This window comes from Haemaphysalis longicornis, unplaced genomic scaffold (assembly GCF_048455015.1).
Source record: "Haemaphysalis longicornis isolate Haplotype H1 unplaced genomic scaffold, Haemaphysalis longicornis Haplotype H1 scaffold_8, whole genome shotgun sequence".
In the NCBI taxonomy this organism is placed as follows: Eukaryota; Metazoa; Arthropoda; class Arachnida; order Ixodida; family Ixodidae; genus Haemaphysalis; species Haemaphysalis longicornis.
This window is the reverse complement of record NW_027526445.1, coordinates 54909663-54925834: the sequence shown is the minus strand read 5'-3', so window position 1 is coordinate 54925834 and position 16172 is coordinate 54909663. Positions and strand designations below refer to the sequence as shown.

Here is a 16172-nt window from a genome sequence, read left to right as displayed (position 1 = left end):
GAAAAGACAAATTGTGACTCACAAACAAGGAAGTGAAGATAAAGATTAGCCGTTTGAATCATGACCAAAGAAAGCTTAAAACTAAGCAGCGCAACATCATCCTGAGGAACATAAGCCTACGGAGTTGTTGGAAGAATATCTTTTTTCTTTGCCTCACTGATAGAGACCGTCCACACGAAAACTCTCTGCACAAAAGCCAACTTTCTCTGAGGGCAATGATGATCGTGGGAAGCGGCTCAAGAAAAAAAAAAAACCCTTCCCGTGGTTGTAGTTGAATCTGCGTTCCTCACGTTATGTAGCCGACATCTAGACGATCGCACCATTCTGATACGGTCGAAGCAGTTTGTATTTGGGACTTTGACTCAGGATGCATGAAATAAAGCTTCGCGTTTTAACCTTCATTTTCTTCAGAAAGGGGCTTTTAATTTTTTGTTGGCGGAAGACGATACTTGAAGGCAATGCATTGAGAATGTATAGCGCATAACTACAGGGCCTGACAAGGAACTGGAACGCTCGACTGCAGAGGTGAAATTCTATGCGACGGACGCCGTTCACGCAGACGCGCACACACACACACACACGCACACACACAGTCACACACACACTCACGCGCACGCACACACACACACTCACTCACTCACTCACTCACTCACTCACTCACTCACTCACTCACTCACTCACTCACTCACTCACTCACTCACTCACTCACTCACTCACTCACACACACACACGCACACACAAAGTCACACACACACTCACACACCCACACACGCACGCACGCACGCACACGCACAATGTTTCGCGTAACGCTACGACGTCGTACGTAGGACCCAATACAAATTTCAAAGAATGATTTTATGAGATTCTGTTTCGCCGGGAGCACGTATGTTTCCTGCGCGGGGCGGCTAGTAATGTCAAATAAGATTTACCACAAGGATTCACTTTAGAAGTCAAAACACACTATTCAGGCCCTCGGGTGAGAATTCAATTTCTACGCAGGCGGGAAACCTTGGAAAATGTCCAAATACTTACAAGTCATCCAGGCCTGAAACAAAATAAGCGAGAAACACTTCGCTTAGTCTCCTGCAGTGGTTACGCGTAACAAGAAGCCACCTCCAAAAATCTGAATATAAATGACCGGCGAATGTCTTTAGCAGACGACATGGAGATGACATTCAAATTTAGGTATAAATCTGCGCGCGTGAATGCTGTTAAACTAGGATTGCTGACCGAAAGCTCGGTTTTCGCGCCGAGAGCGCACAGTGGACGCGCGCTCAATTCCACCGCAATGAAAAACGCAGAGGCTGATCAGCGCAATTGCCGCTGAAGGCGTTCATGTGCAGTGTACTTGAATGCAGCCAGCGCCTCCTTGCGTCACTTCCAGCAATCACCGGAAAGTGGCTGTGGAAGGGCCACTGCTTCACACGATTTTTATAACTACAATATTTGCTTGAAGTTGGGGAAAAAAACTGGTTGATTACTCGGTCATTGGAATCGGTGAAAACACGAAAGTGAAAGGCTCAGCAAAATCTGCAGCTGAGTATGATTTGCGGGTAGGCGGCTGTTTTGTGGGTGTGCTTTGCAAGCAACGTCCTGCTGGCGGGTCGCTTCGGCAAAGGTGTACTGGCGTCATTTTCGTAACGGATATGACGTCAGTGACATCTTGGTGTACCCCGGCATAAAACACGTTCGTGGTAAAATAAAACCAGAAAACGAACAACCCGAAGTATAACGTACTCTTTAGTACTAAAGGTTGCTTCCCCGCAAGAAGAACCGGTGTGCAGTGGTGCACCCTTTACAAGCCGCTTGCTTCGTTGTACTGGCGTCACTTCCGTGACGGATATGACGTAAGTGGAATCTTCGTGAATCCCGGAATCCCGGAGCTCAGTGCCGCAAAGTTGGACCCTGACTTCCTGGTAGTGGCTGCCAACTTCTCATCTACCGCGCTTACCGAAAGCATATTGTACTTCCTGCGCGTCGCATTAAACGCCCATTGATCGCGGAGGGTTCAAGACATCAAGACAAAAGAGGTATCTCCTAGCACGTCTGTGCGAGAACATCCTGTTACTCTCTTCCATAACGCCTTCTAGACTGTCACTACCTTGTGAAACACATGACATGGTCTTTCAGAACCAGGCATTAGTGCAAGGAGCCGAACATACATCCGCCAATCTCTCCGACTACAAGGACTCCATCCTGAATGACAATCAAGTACCGGGAGTGGAGTGTCTCTTGAAAGAGGAGTAATATATGAAGAATAAAAGCGGGCTGTAACCATGCATACACATCTGTCTCAAATTCTTTGCCGCAGCCTATTTTGCACGGTGAAAACAGCTTAACAGCTGCTCTCAAATTGCGAATTAGGGAGTACCGTAATCGCCAGACACTTTTATTGAATCAAACTCGTAGTTTGTCATCACGACCCCTTTAACATTAACAGCGCCCTTGAGCAGACACCTTAAACTACAGGAAAAGTCTCAAGACCACTGGCGTTCTAAAGTGCCATCTGATTCCGGTGTGAGAATCCGTGCATGGTGGAACCTGCATTTGTACAGCATAACGCGGCAGGTTCCCTACTATGACAGTGTTCAGGCGCTTCTTCGGGGGTTTCGCTGGATGTTGTAAGAGAACAAAGGCAAGGAATGCTTACGTATTTCTTTTCGATCAACTTTCTCCTCGCCGTCGTCCGAAGCCATTGTCTTCCAAACACAGGTTGTTGTTGTTGTTGTTGTTCCTTTGAATATTGGCGCATACCCAATCAGGGGATCGGCCAGACATTCTCGCTTCTTCTTCTGTTCCACGCAGTGCGACCCCTTCCGGCAATTTCAAGCAACACCGGAGGCTGGTTCAGAGAAATGATGGCGATGATTAATAGAAAGACGATGACGAAAAGCGCAAAAAGATTTACGCGCCTTTTTCAAATCGGCGTATCTTAACTTTTGTGTAAGGGCCACTTTTGGGGACTTTGCATACGTGGAAAGCATTTCGAAGCCTGAGTTACAGATCATTTTCGAGACTTGCGTAGCGGTGTATTACAAAGTTGTATAAGGTTGGTTGGTGGTTGCTGGGGAATGCCCCAAACAATCAAGTAAGCAATGAATTGCTTTCGGCGCAAGCATTAAAATAGTCGACCAAGAAGAATATGCGCACGTATACTCTGAAACATCGATGCTTGCGCTGAGCTACGATAGTGTTTCATATACCCAGATTGGCAAATTCTGCGGGCATTGGAAACGCTACAATTTTTCATCGCAAAAAGGACCCTCGCGTTCCATTGGTTTTCTCCCCGGACAACACACCTCTCATTCTAGTACACCATATCTTCAGGGTCCACGCGAAACTGCTCAACCTCGCCCAGTGTAGCTTACGCTACAAAATAAAAATGGAAGCGGCTTATCTCAGCTAACCTTGGACATGCAAAGCAAAAGCTAGGCTTAATCTGGTTGAGTCTTGGTTTCGCTTGGTTAACCTTTGATGTAGCTGTATTGCCGACCACGACTCGAAGCCATTCGGTCCCGTGCAACGCTCACAGGAGGAGGCCCGGCACCGCTTTCATTCTCGGCGAACGCGGCGTTTCTCTCTCACTGCGAACGCGGCACAAGATGAGTCACATCGCCCGAGACGCCCCAGCGGCGCATGCGTGAGAGGCTGCGGGTTTGGTCGGCTGTCGATCAGCTGAGCGGCGACTCCCTCGCCGCCGCGATGGGACCGGCCGCGATATGAACAGAACGACTTCAAATGGGGCCTTGTGCGCAGCGCCGACAGCGGGCCACGCGAACCACGCGATTCGCTTTGAGGAAAAGTCAACTTGCGTCGGAGCGCAAGCGCCCTGAATAGTCTCTCTAGGTTGTTTTGCTCGAGTTTATCAGCCAGTAGCATTCGCAGCGCTTTGAGGAGCTAGGAAAGGGTGAAAGCTCCAGGCCTTATAGCCTTCTCCTACCCTATCTGGGGCCCTTTTGAATTCAGACGACTTGACATCAGAGAAGCTAAGGAAGAAACGTCTGTTCTTTCGAGGCTAAGAAGTCAACATGGCAATCCGTTAGGCAGCTAAAGTGGGCTCGAGAGTATACGCACTTCCTGCATCCAGGGGGTGGTAAGAGGGTATGCTGCTCAAGCATTGAGGACAGACATTCTCTACGCTCTGATGCGCGTTTGACGCATCACAAAGTCACCCCTTGCGTATTTGCTTAAGTGCCCCTTGAAACATTTGACCTGGGGCGGTATTCTCGTAACTGTCCCTTTTGAAAACGTCCCTTTTGAGTCCCTTTCATCGTGACGTACTTCCGGTTAAGCAGTGGGCGTTGGCAGTAGGTTTGTTGCGCTTGCGTTACGTCACTTCCGGTTGTTTGCTTTTAGCCAATCAGGGCTCGCCAAAAGGGACACTTATGAAAGGGACGCAAAAGGGTCAAAACTCGAGAATACCGCCCCTGGTTGCGTAGCGGGGCTCCGGGTGGGCGCAATCTCGACATATCTCTCCATTCACTTTCTAAAAACATTTCAGGCGGTTCTTATAAAACGCTTGCGGAGCTCAAAACGACGAAAGATAAGAAGTGCACACGATTACGCGTGCGCAGAAATGGAGTATGCTGCCTTAGATGTGCAGATGATTGTGCGTTAGCATAAGGTTAGCCAACGTGTAAACCTTGCAGATGCAACGGTCACGTTGTTAGGGTGAACAGCGAGTGCCGTTCCATCATTGCGCCGACTCTGGGTGTTATGTTCGAGCACCTCACTCAATTAATTAAAACCGCCCGGAAACAAGGTATCGTTCGCTGCGGTTAGCTTGTTTACCTGTACGGTGTTTGTTTTCACGCCAGCCGAGCTAACTTCGTGAGGAGATCCGCGGAAGCTTCTTTTTGTTCGCAGCGCTGTCGCGTTGACCCGACGAGCGGGCCCTGAGAGGTCTTATACAAATGCGTCGGCCACCCCAAACTATTTAGAAGCAATGTCAGCATTTGAAGGAGAATTTCCTTTCGTTTGTTTGGAAAACCCGCGGAAGGGGACCATTGACATCTTAACGACCGCGATTACCGAATGAGAATGCCCCAAGCGGACGGGAGCTGGAGGTCACTCAAGGGGTCGAGGGTACGAAGGGGGCACTAGACGTTCTGTCTACCACGGTTGCACAGCTCAAAGCTAGGCGAAGTTTCCATTCACTGCACGTCTGACCCTGGCGACTCGGTGGCTGGGATGCGTCATAGGGAGGCGACCAGGCTTTGTCATGCACTCCACGGGTGTACAAAGCGAAGGAATCTTCTCGACGCGGGGCACAACCATAGGCGCGCACGGTGTGGAAAATATTTTAAAGGAGCCATGAAGAGAAAATACAAGTTGGGTTTATTAGAAAGACTGCTTAGTCCCGATAACAATGATACCAATATCATCGCAATCTTCGAAAAAATAACGGAGATATTAACGAAAACGTGTGAAGCCGTGGCGACCCCCTAGCCAATTTCCCGCAACTTTTCTATGACGTCACGGAACCTTGTTTGTGCAATTGGCGCCCCCCTAACTGACCTGTCGCGACGACACATGACTGGACGTCTGTAATGGGGCCTCTAGTTCCATTTTACCGCATCACTTGAATGCTAACGTGCAGTTAACGGACTGAAAATTATGTTTTATTGTTGGCCCGCATGACGTCAATCTCGCTCATAACACGTCACTGTGGCGCAAAATTTGAAAGTTATTAAATACTTCTTGCTTTTTTTTCGTTAAAAAAACATCTTTTGGGGCTGCAATGGAGCTGAGTGAGATACTGTATCCTAGTTATTTCAAATTAAACGAAGTTGCATTTTCTCTTCATGGCTCCTTTAAGACGAGCCGCCCGAGAGCCGATGGCCGTCTTTAGTGCTTTTAGTCGGCTGAACTTAAGTGCAGAGCCCTTTAGAGATCGCCTTGTCGTCGTAGCTCGCTAGCTGTAATGCTCGATGTCAAGCGACTGCCGGAATCAGGCGCCGCAGCGAGATAACGGACCCAATAAAGCACGGTGTACCCGTCGTTGGGCGTCCTGCAGTTGTTTCGAAAACCAAGCGGTTTAAATAGTCATAATCGTTCGAAATTCGTGAACCGTTGGCGCTTGTCATACACCTCACCATTGTTTAGCGGAAAGAATACTGCAGGTACATTGAGGCAAAATATACGTAATTAACCCGCAGCGCCTGCGTTAATTTAGTTAGGAACGCTCGCTGGGTTGGTTTTTACGATAGTAAGCGAAAACAAGTGGCAGAGCAACGCCGGCCCGTGCGGGAGGAAAAGCAAGCACAAAAAGAACAGAACTCCCGCTGGCGCTGTTTCAGGCCGGGGGCGCGCAAGCACAGCGAAGGCGGGAAATTCGAATTGCATTGGGTGGTAGCAGTGCGAGGATAACGGTGCTACAGACCATTATGACTAATCACTGCTCTGCAGTTCCGACAGCTTTCGCGTTGAGTGGAAGGGCTTTAATTTTTATTTGTGCTATATTTTTGTTTTGCAGAAAACCTCTGGGTTTAGTATACGACTGAGGGAGGTGGGTCGCGTGACTATTTTGCACCCACCTACCTTTATTTATCATTGTGGCCAATAAGTGGCCTAGTGTGGGTTAATCAATGAGCCATCCTCACTCTGACATTGTGACGTACCTTTTGCGGGCGGAGTTTTGGTGGTAAAACCGAGCAGTTTGATGTTTTGAGGAAAAGGAAGAGGCGAGCCCTGCTTGACGCGGGCCTAGCCCGACCTCTTTTATGCGACCGTGAGCGTTGAGAGTTGTAAATGCCTAGTGTAAATAAGTGTACATGTTGTACATTTTGTTTTGCTTGGAGTAGACCGTCGTCGGCTACGTGCCGTCGGCCACCGAACCAGCCAGTCATCGTTTCAGCGATCATCCCTTCGATCATCGGCAGACCAATCCACCGATGCGGGTGACATTCATCATGATCTTCTCTTCGTAAATTTAACTCTGGGCCAAGTCTTTATGACGCTGCGATAACGGAACGCTGTAACGAAAAGTGAAATTGGCTCCGCTCTTGGTGGCGTCATCCTTTTTTATCTCCCTTTGTCGCAGTCGGCGACAAAAGGGGAGCGAGTAAAACTAGTTGGCCAAGAAAGTGTAGCCATGGTGCCCTCATGTGTTACTTTGCGCCCATTTCTTCACTACTCTTCGAAAAATTGTACAGCATTTTAGGTGCGGTGCCCCGAAAAGTTTTCGTACACGAAATATACATCAATACTGTATGTGTATAGTTCGGAAAGAAAAACAGTTGACACAACTTCCCTCCCTTCGCCTTTTGGCTATATTTTCAGAACATCGTGTCACGTTCACCTTTTAAGAGTACATTGACCTTGATCGACATTTATAATTTGAGATTTTTAGGTAATTGACCTCTATTTGAGCTCGATCTCACACAAGCTACCTCGCACGCCCTGGCAAGGTCACACCAGGTTGACCTCCAAGGCTTGCATTTACCTCAAGATGTCCTGAGCGCCAAACACCCTGCACCTTTTGCACCCACAGTGCGCCTGCTTCAAAAGTAGTGTTCCCGCTCTTACTCGGTGCTGATATAGCCCTTATTTATCAATCATATTTAACTCATGCAGCTGCAGTGAGTGGTACGTGGGAGAGTAGCCTGTTCACAAATGATTCACTCTGTGCAACGGCCGCACTAAGTGGAGATGCGCGCTGTCTTGAAGCGTGGGGAATAACCTGGTTTTCAAATTCGGTGCTAAAAGGAAAATAAATAAGCTATCATGCAGACTGTAGCCAGGCTCAATCCTATCCAGGTAGCGGCCGAAGGGACATGGCCGCAACGAGTCGTTCCGGTAGTGGGTATATGCCGACGGCCGAGCAACAGTTATCACCGTCATCGTACATCATAACCCTTGGGTCCTGCGATGAAGAAGACGCAGAACGCTTCGGTCGTGGGAACATACCGCTGGCTGTCTCTCATCTGTTCTTTGAAGTGCGATCTTCGCAATGACTCCCGGTTTTCGGATACGCCTTCTCAACTGAAAATAAAGCCTCCCTAAATAAATAAATAAATAAATAAATAAATTAATACCAGTCGTGAACCATTCCGGCTTTGAGCTCAAATACACGCTGACAATTTTTTTCTAGACGAATCGATAGACATACCCCAAATGCAGTGGCCAAGGAAGTTCTTGAAAGTTGTTTGTGGTACGTGTGTCTGAATAAGTATGCATTATTGAATGTGCGTTTACGTGCGACCTTCGCCATAAAGCATAGGCCGTGTACAGAGTGCCGTCCGACGGTATTATAAGCACTCCACTATATCGACGTCCACCAGCGTTTTGTAACGAAATTGCCGCGTTTGGCACTACATCGCTCTAGATGACCTAAAGCTAGGGAATCTGACCCAAACATAACATAACATAACATAACATAACATAACATAACATAACATAACATAACATAACATAACAACATAACATAACATAACATAACATAACATAACATGACCCCTAACGCACACAAAGAAACCATGTAAAACACCAAAACTAACGTAAGCCATAAATAATATAGTTAAATTTAATGGTGAAAAAAAAACATCCGAGGCAAAACCTGGTCTCAAACCACTGTCCTTGGGATCAAGAAGCTAAGACGGATCCTGTACACTACAACGACAGACGCTTTAGCCGGTGCTAGCCTAGTCTTAAATATTCGAATGCCGTGGGACGGCACTCTAGCCAAGCCTGAAACGGTCAGCTAGAGTGCCCTCGGACGCATATCCTAGGAGAAGAAGGCACTTCTTGCGAGTAGGGAATGGGAAATGACGAGTGTCTAATTTTGCGCCACTGAGTACAAGGAGCATTGCACTGAGAATAATGTCTTGGAGACTTCCTGTGGGATATGGTTTGGAATTTTGGGAATACATCGGTGCGGAGGATTTTTTTCAGTCTCTACGTTACAACGTTTGCAGTAGGCAGGAATCGATTGGACGATACGGCCGATGACTCCGTTGCCGCGCAGAGGGTCCAGGCCAGTTGGCGCAGCATTGACTTCATCCTGTCGCCGGCATCAGGCGGCGCTGACTGCCTTCAACCTTCGATGCCACCTTGGCCATCCGGGGTGTGCGCGCGGCTATACAAAGCCGGATTATAATGGTATTTCGTGGTGAATGGCACACACTCAGTCAGAGGATCGGCTAATTATTGCGGTAATAAAAGCATTGTGAGAGGTGCCAACGAGAGAATACAATATTGTTAGGATATTGTCACGAGGCAAATGCGAAATATTTAGTCTACGTACGCAATAAATCTATTTACAAATAATTCGACTGAATGCGAACAACCTGAAGCCAAGAAATCCGATGCAGCTCGTGAGAGTCTGCCTCTGAGCGACGTCTTCTTCGGCTTGCCTTGCGGCACCCCCCGATGCGGCACGTACCCACGATGGCAGGGTACGGTGAGTTAGCCACCAAGTGATTGCCATGTGATTTCCATGTGAAATGTTCCCAAAGCTACGTCACATGACCCCTTCCGGGAAGGCACGAGCCATCGCAAGTACAGCCATCGCACGTTAGGAAGGGGCCAAATGGTGTAGCAGACGATCAGAAAATGTGAAAGCGGGTTTTCTGATGCTAGATAGTCTGCTAGCTCATTTGGCTCATTCCTAGGTGCATTTTCTGATCATCTGTTGCACAATTTGACGCCTTCGTACCGTGAATCCCAAACGTGCGTTTCGCGCTGCATACCCCAGGTGGCACTGTCGTTCCAAGATCAACTTGCGCTGGCTCGCACGTCCAATTCAGCCGCCATTTTCACATAGGCGAAAATAGTTTTTATTTATTTTAAAAATAAACAGGTAAGTACTGTCGTTGTTCCCGGTGTTAAACAGAATATACCACAAAATGCGACCTTCGTGTGAAGTTTGAGCGCGAACAGAGCGGCGGTTCGGCCAGGAAAATTTTTTAAAATGTTCCAGTTATCGTCGCACCCACTCTGTATAAAGTTCACGATGATGATCATCAGTAACGCGTAGTCGTACTTCAGCAGCTCTATGACCATCAACTTGTCGGCTACAGTGGCGTCGCGGCACATATGACTAATGACCGCATTAGAAGACATCATTTGGCCTTGCGTGCACCACTCAGTCAAGCCGTACGTTACTGTTTCGGACCCGTCCCAACGACGAAGCGCACACACCAGATTTATGCCGGTCTTCTTGAAACTGTATATACCCCATAGATGATTTTTTTGCATTGTCAGGTAGTTTGTTGGGAAGCAGTAGCTTCATTGAGTGGTGTTGCGAATGGCTGTAGTGATGATCGCTTGAACTCCGGCCATTGTAGAGTAAGCCTCCATGGCGGGATTGGCTTTCCAGGGCATGGCGGGGCCTTGCAGTTCTTGGGAGTGCTTTCCGCATTTAATTCAATAGGGTTTCTGAATTTAATAAGCAGGTCCCATCCCTGTCCCCTAAGAGTTGTGTATACGTCGTTTAAGCTGGTGTTTTGTGGCGTGATTGGTCGTTGCAGCTTTCCGAAGGGAGCGTAGCAGATTCTAAGTTGGTCGACTCGCGAGTGGGCCTTATAATTTCTCGGAAAAGTGTGTCAAGTTTTTATGGCTTACAAGTTTCATGCATGCTGCACCGTCTGCAGTTAGCTTAGTGATGCAGGTCATTGGATGTTTACTAGTGCGATGTTTTCTCATTTTCTGAGTATTTTCCGGCAGGCATCCCAGAAGTGGAGGACGTGTGCGTCTACAGCGAGGTAGTATCCAATAAGAATCAATTCTGTCGTGTGCTGTCGGGCCATTTCCCGTAGCTTGGAGGTTACATCTTCCAGGTAAGTAATTCGTTCTATGGATGTTGCCTCGCGGAACAGTCTATTTGTGGAGAATTCAATTTTAACGCGTTTCTTTGCGTTTACTTCCATCCGCAAAAGAAGTTGTACACGTTTACCAGCACTGGTTCGCTACGGGTATATCAGGTACAAACGCCGTTATGGGAACAACAACGGCTCCATTATTGTTGTCGTTGATGCTGATACTGACAGCTATGTTCAATTGAGGTTTTACCCAAGACAGCCACTAGCCATAGCTAAAGTGCTTGTTATAAAAAATGGTAGATGATAGCGATTAGGCAAAGCGGAAGCGAAGAAAACTTTAGGAAGACGCCTTTCAGTTTGCCGTGAGCTTCTCTCCGATCCAGAATCGCTGTTTTAGAAACACGCCAACAATAAAAAGAAAAAGTCGCCGTTGGCTCAAGCACCTCAAGGATTTTAACTAGGCCTGTGGAATACTCCTTTGCTGAAACGCTCTTCAGGTCTCCCCCGCCCCCTGCTTTATGAATCTGGTTATTTTCAAGGCGAAGATTTTATTGGCTAGGCAAAAGGTAAATCGAGTGGTCCTGTGTACGCAGGAAACTTCTCCAGCGTAACCCTATAAGCACGCGGGAAAGAGACAGGTTTGAGAAGTTAGTAGTAAGGAGGGAGGGAGGTTGGCTTAGCTTATATTTTTTTGCAGCAGAACGCACGCGCTGCGAACTAATGCATGAAGCAGAAAGGAGCCACAACTTCGGGCAGGCGTGTGAGGTGGTGCGGGCAGAGTAGTGTCAACGTGGCAGTGACGAACACCGGCCGCACGGTGCTTCTAAATTTCGGCAAGGGTAAATAAACCACGCGTCTTACGCACGGCAATAGTGTCGCATCATGGCGGCGATGGGAGCAGTCTGTCTTGATTTTACACAACCGTACAAACCACTTTCACTCACTGACTAGCCAGCGTCACTATCTATACTTAACAGTGACTCTCGCTAGTCAGTGAGCGGAAGCGGTCGGTCCGGTTGGGTAAAATCAACTTGACTGCTACCATCGCCGCCATGATGCGACACTAATTAGATCGTTGCCGTCACGTACTTCACAACAGCCAGCCTCTTACAATTACCGACGGCGCGAGCAAGAACGGGACCGAAAGAAAATTCCATAAACACACAGCGTGTAACAAAAAAAAAACTTTAATGAACTTTTTGAGGGGGACTCACCTGCTAACGTTCTTATGGTACCTTCTGCTTACGCATAGACTCAAAAAGTCTCTTGCATTAATACGAAAAATTTTCCAAATACATTGAAATATTCTCAACAGCCTAGTTTGATTATTTTATAAATACTTCATTTCTTTACACAAATGAATAAGCGAAACTCGCTTGGTAGGCAGCCAGCGACACCTAGTGAAAACTGGATAAACCAAATTGTGTTTCTTGTTTCTTTTTATTTTGGTGCGTAGATGATATATTTCTAAAACACACAAAAGAGGCCGTTGAGAACATTTCAATGAATGTGTAAAATATTTCCTATTGGCGCACGATGGATTTTAATCCTGTGGGTCATAAAATAGCAAGCCCCCCAGGAATGTGACCAGGCCCATCTCCCTTAAAGGGACACTGAAGTGAATTTGTCAAGCTCCCATTTTTGCTTGGACTGCGTAGACTGGCTCAAATTAGAACACTTTTCATCGTTTATCCGGCTGACAAATCGGTAATTATTTTACGAAGCGCGAAAGAAGAAAAACTACCATGCGCGGTTTGCGGCGGCCGCACCAACTAAAGCTCTGACGTTAGGAGGAGCGGGCACCGTGATTGGACAATGCCCAAGGTGAGCAACCAAACAAGTTTCGGTTTCGGTTTCGGTTTCGATTCTGTAAAACACAACTGGTGGCGTTGTTGGATGGGCATTCTCAATAACTCAGTAATCATCGTACCGCGCTTCTGCCATGTTGTCAGCTGTGAAAATGCATAAAGATAAGCCTCCCAGGACGGCTTGGAATCGTAGCATTCACTAGCCGAGGCCTACGCCGTGCATGGACGCCCTCCGCGTACCCACAGACGCCCAAATGTCATGCGCTTTTCCCCCATATTTGGAGCTTGCCTCACTCATGCCTGTACCGTAAAAAGCGTGTTCGAACCAGGCCAAGGGTCTGTTCATTCTGGCCTGTGCCCACTGCCCGCAAGCAGTCGGTGCTTATGGCAACAGCACGCCAACGAGAACTCGCTAGCGCGCCAGTGCCAGCCTGCGCGCGTTTTGTGAACTAGTTCGTGAAGCCATGAACGTTGCGGCCCAAAAAGAGGTGAACTCAATGTAGAAAACATCGGCAGAAAACGAAAAAGTTAACTTACAAAAAAAAAAAAAAAAGAAGCACGTACCCGCGGGGACTCGAACTCGTGACTTGCAAAACACTAGCGACAACACACCTGGCGCCCCAGACCACTAGACCACGAAACCGGCTCAGCCGACCTTGGTAATATAAGGTATATATTGTACAACACGTTTACATTTTTATTTAGTTTTGGCATATCAAGCAGCTTAGGTGACTATTTGTTGTATTGCGCTCTTGCAGTAAGCGTACCCCGAGTTTCCACAATAGCTCACGTCTAGCAATTGCATTTCGTAGACGGAAAAGCGTTCGCTGATGCGTAGTCGTGCTGCTGACCGCTGTGGTTGTTCGCCCAGAGCAAAAAAGTGCTTCCCGCACCCTATTTTTACGGTGTACGGTAAAAATATCAGTTGATTTTATTTCCTTAGTACCTATATGGACTTCGCTGACTCTTCTCCCGCCTTCAAGAGGCCTTATATTTTCCTACTGGCTTACCAGTCAGCGAAGCGTCGCATGTGCGCTTGTGCAGCGCTTGTGTGAAGCGACCTTGACTTGGAGCTAGATACAGTGTACAAACTAACCAAGTAAAGAAAGGCACATTCTTCCATTCACAAACGTGTCCTGGCTTCGTTTCAACTGAGCGAACGAATTGCGACGACCCGTCGGCGGCCGGCGGACGAAACGCTGGGCCGACTGACTCTGTCTGAAGGCCGGGGAGCCGCGCACTAGCGCAGCCAATTGCGAACTCGGCACCTCCTGACGTCACACGAAAACGCCACAGAAAATGGGCGAGCGTAAAGAGAGCAGGACAGCATTTTCGAATTAATTTTTCTACTATATAAAATCGCGTAAACGCGCCCAGAGTGGTCGAAACATGGCCTAGGGACTCCGGGCTACAATTTGCGCTAGTAATCCCGCAATGTTTACATATCAGTTCAGTGTCCCTTTAACGAGCGTGTGGACAGGATGGTGCTTTCATACGTGCCAGGAAGAGTAGCGAACCGGTATAGTCGGCCAAGTGCACCGTCTAAATGTCACAGAAGCTGTCATGTGCCCAATACCAATTTATGGCACATGTTCCGCCCTCGCCAAAATCCTTACGTAGTCCTGCCCCCACATGCACTACAGACAGCACCACGAGTACGGGCGTGGACTGAAAAGCAGCGCAGAAATAAACTACTGCATTACGGGCCAGGAGTCTCGAAGACACAAGGATGACCGACGCTGGCGCACTGGCGCACACCACTCGCTCATCTACGTCGGCGTCTTCGCCGGCGCCGACGCTTTCGCCTTCCTGTCCGGTGGAACGCTACGCTTGGGCTTATGTGTGGAACGCCGCCCTGGCACCGCTTTCCAAGGCGGCTCGTCGAAAGTCGCATTGTCGCCTTCTGTCGTTTCGGTGTTGCTCTCGTGTCCACGTTTTCCGCAGGGGCTGCTAGCGAGGTCGTTGCTCGTGTCCATATCGATGTTGTCATCGTCAGGCTCCTTCCCACCGTCCGCTTGGTTGCTTTCCAGGATGCTTCCTCCCTGGGCAGCCTGCTTCACTTCTGGCTGTGATAAGTCATCTGTATTGAAGCTCGAACGGTCATTTTCCTTTCCCTCGCCCTCCTTATCAGCTTGTACGTCAGGTGAGTTGCACGCTGGAAGGTCCTTGAGCTCTTGTGTCGACGCTGGTTCGTCTCCCCCGCCTCCAGCGGCGACTTCTTCCGCTTCAGCTTCATCCATGAGGTGCTCAGACTTGTCGTCACACCCCACTGGTCCGGCGACAGTGGCGTAAGTTTGCACGCACTGCGAGACCTCGTGGCCAAAGCGGCGACAACGAGTGCAACGCGGAACACGACACTCCCGTCGAACGTGGCCAGAACGCTGACACCGCAGGCAAAGCGGCAGGCGTCCCGGAACGACTACGAGTGCGTTGTCCCCGGCGATTCGGAGCTGGTGGGGGACGTCGTCGGGCGTAAGCCACAGAGGGCCGCTGGCGGCGATGAGAAATATCAGGTATATAATGTATAACCAGTTTACACTTTTATTTAGTTTTAGTATTTCAAGCAGCTTAGGTGACTATTTGTTGTATTGCGCTCGTGCAGTAAGCGTCCCCCGAGTTTCCACAATAGCTCACGTCTAGCAATTGCATTTCGTAGACGGGAAAGCGTTCGCAGATGCGTAGTCGTGCTCCTGACCGCTCTGCTTGTTCGCCCAGGCAAAAAAGTGCTTCCCACACCCTAGTTTTACTCTGTACGGTAAAAATATCAGTTGATTTTATTTCCTTAGTACCTATATTGACTTCGCTCACTCTTCTCCCCCTTCAAAAGGCCTTATATTTTCCTACTGGCGTACCAGTCAGCGGAGCGTCGCATGTGCGCTTGTGCAGCGCTTGTGTGAAGCGACCTTGACTTGGAGCTATAGATACAGTGTACAAACTAACGAAGTAAAGAAAGGCGCATTCTTCCATTCCCAAACGTGTTGTGGCTTAGTTTCAACTGAGCGAACGAATTGCGACGACCCGTCGGCGGCCGGCGGACTAAACGGTGGGCCGACTGACTCGGTCGCAGAAGGTCGGCGAGCCGTGTAGTAGCGCAGCCAATTGTCAGCTCCTCTCCTGCTGACGTCACACGAAAACGCCACAGAAAATGGGCGAGCGTAAAGAGAGGAGGGCAGCATTTTCGAATCGATTTTTCTACTAAATAAACTCGCGTAAACGCGCACAGAGTGGTCGAAACAGGGCCCAGGGACTCCGGACTACAGTTTGCGCTCGTAATCCCGCATTGTTTACAAATCACTTCAGTGTCCCTTTAAGGCATAACACACTTCGTACACGACTTCGTTGACCAACCACATGCACAAAGTGCGTGGGCGCTTTTTCTTTGTGCCTCTGTTTTGAATACCATGTTTACCAATGAATTCTTGTTCCCAAAACCTGGCCAATCCACTCCTGCGGGTGCAAGCCATCCCATTACGGGGAAGCGGAAGAAGCATGATTTCGGGAGAACCGGTCGACCAAGCATGATCTTGGGCTTGGAGCTCAAACCGGGTTGGTTCAGGAACAACGCTCAGCTCAGGAGAAGGGAACACGGCTCGGCATCGGCAGC

The 16172-nt window shown here is 48.6% G+C and overlaps 1 protein-coding gene across 1 annotated transcript in view; it reads left to right on the top strand.

Annotated features, from left to right (window-relative positions):
• LOC144149740 (phospholipid scramblase 1-like) overlaps positions 1-16172 on the top strand; it is a 94857-nt gene that overhangs the window by 23432 nt on the left and 55253 nt on the right. The window lies entirely within an intron of this gene.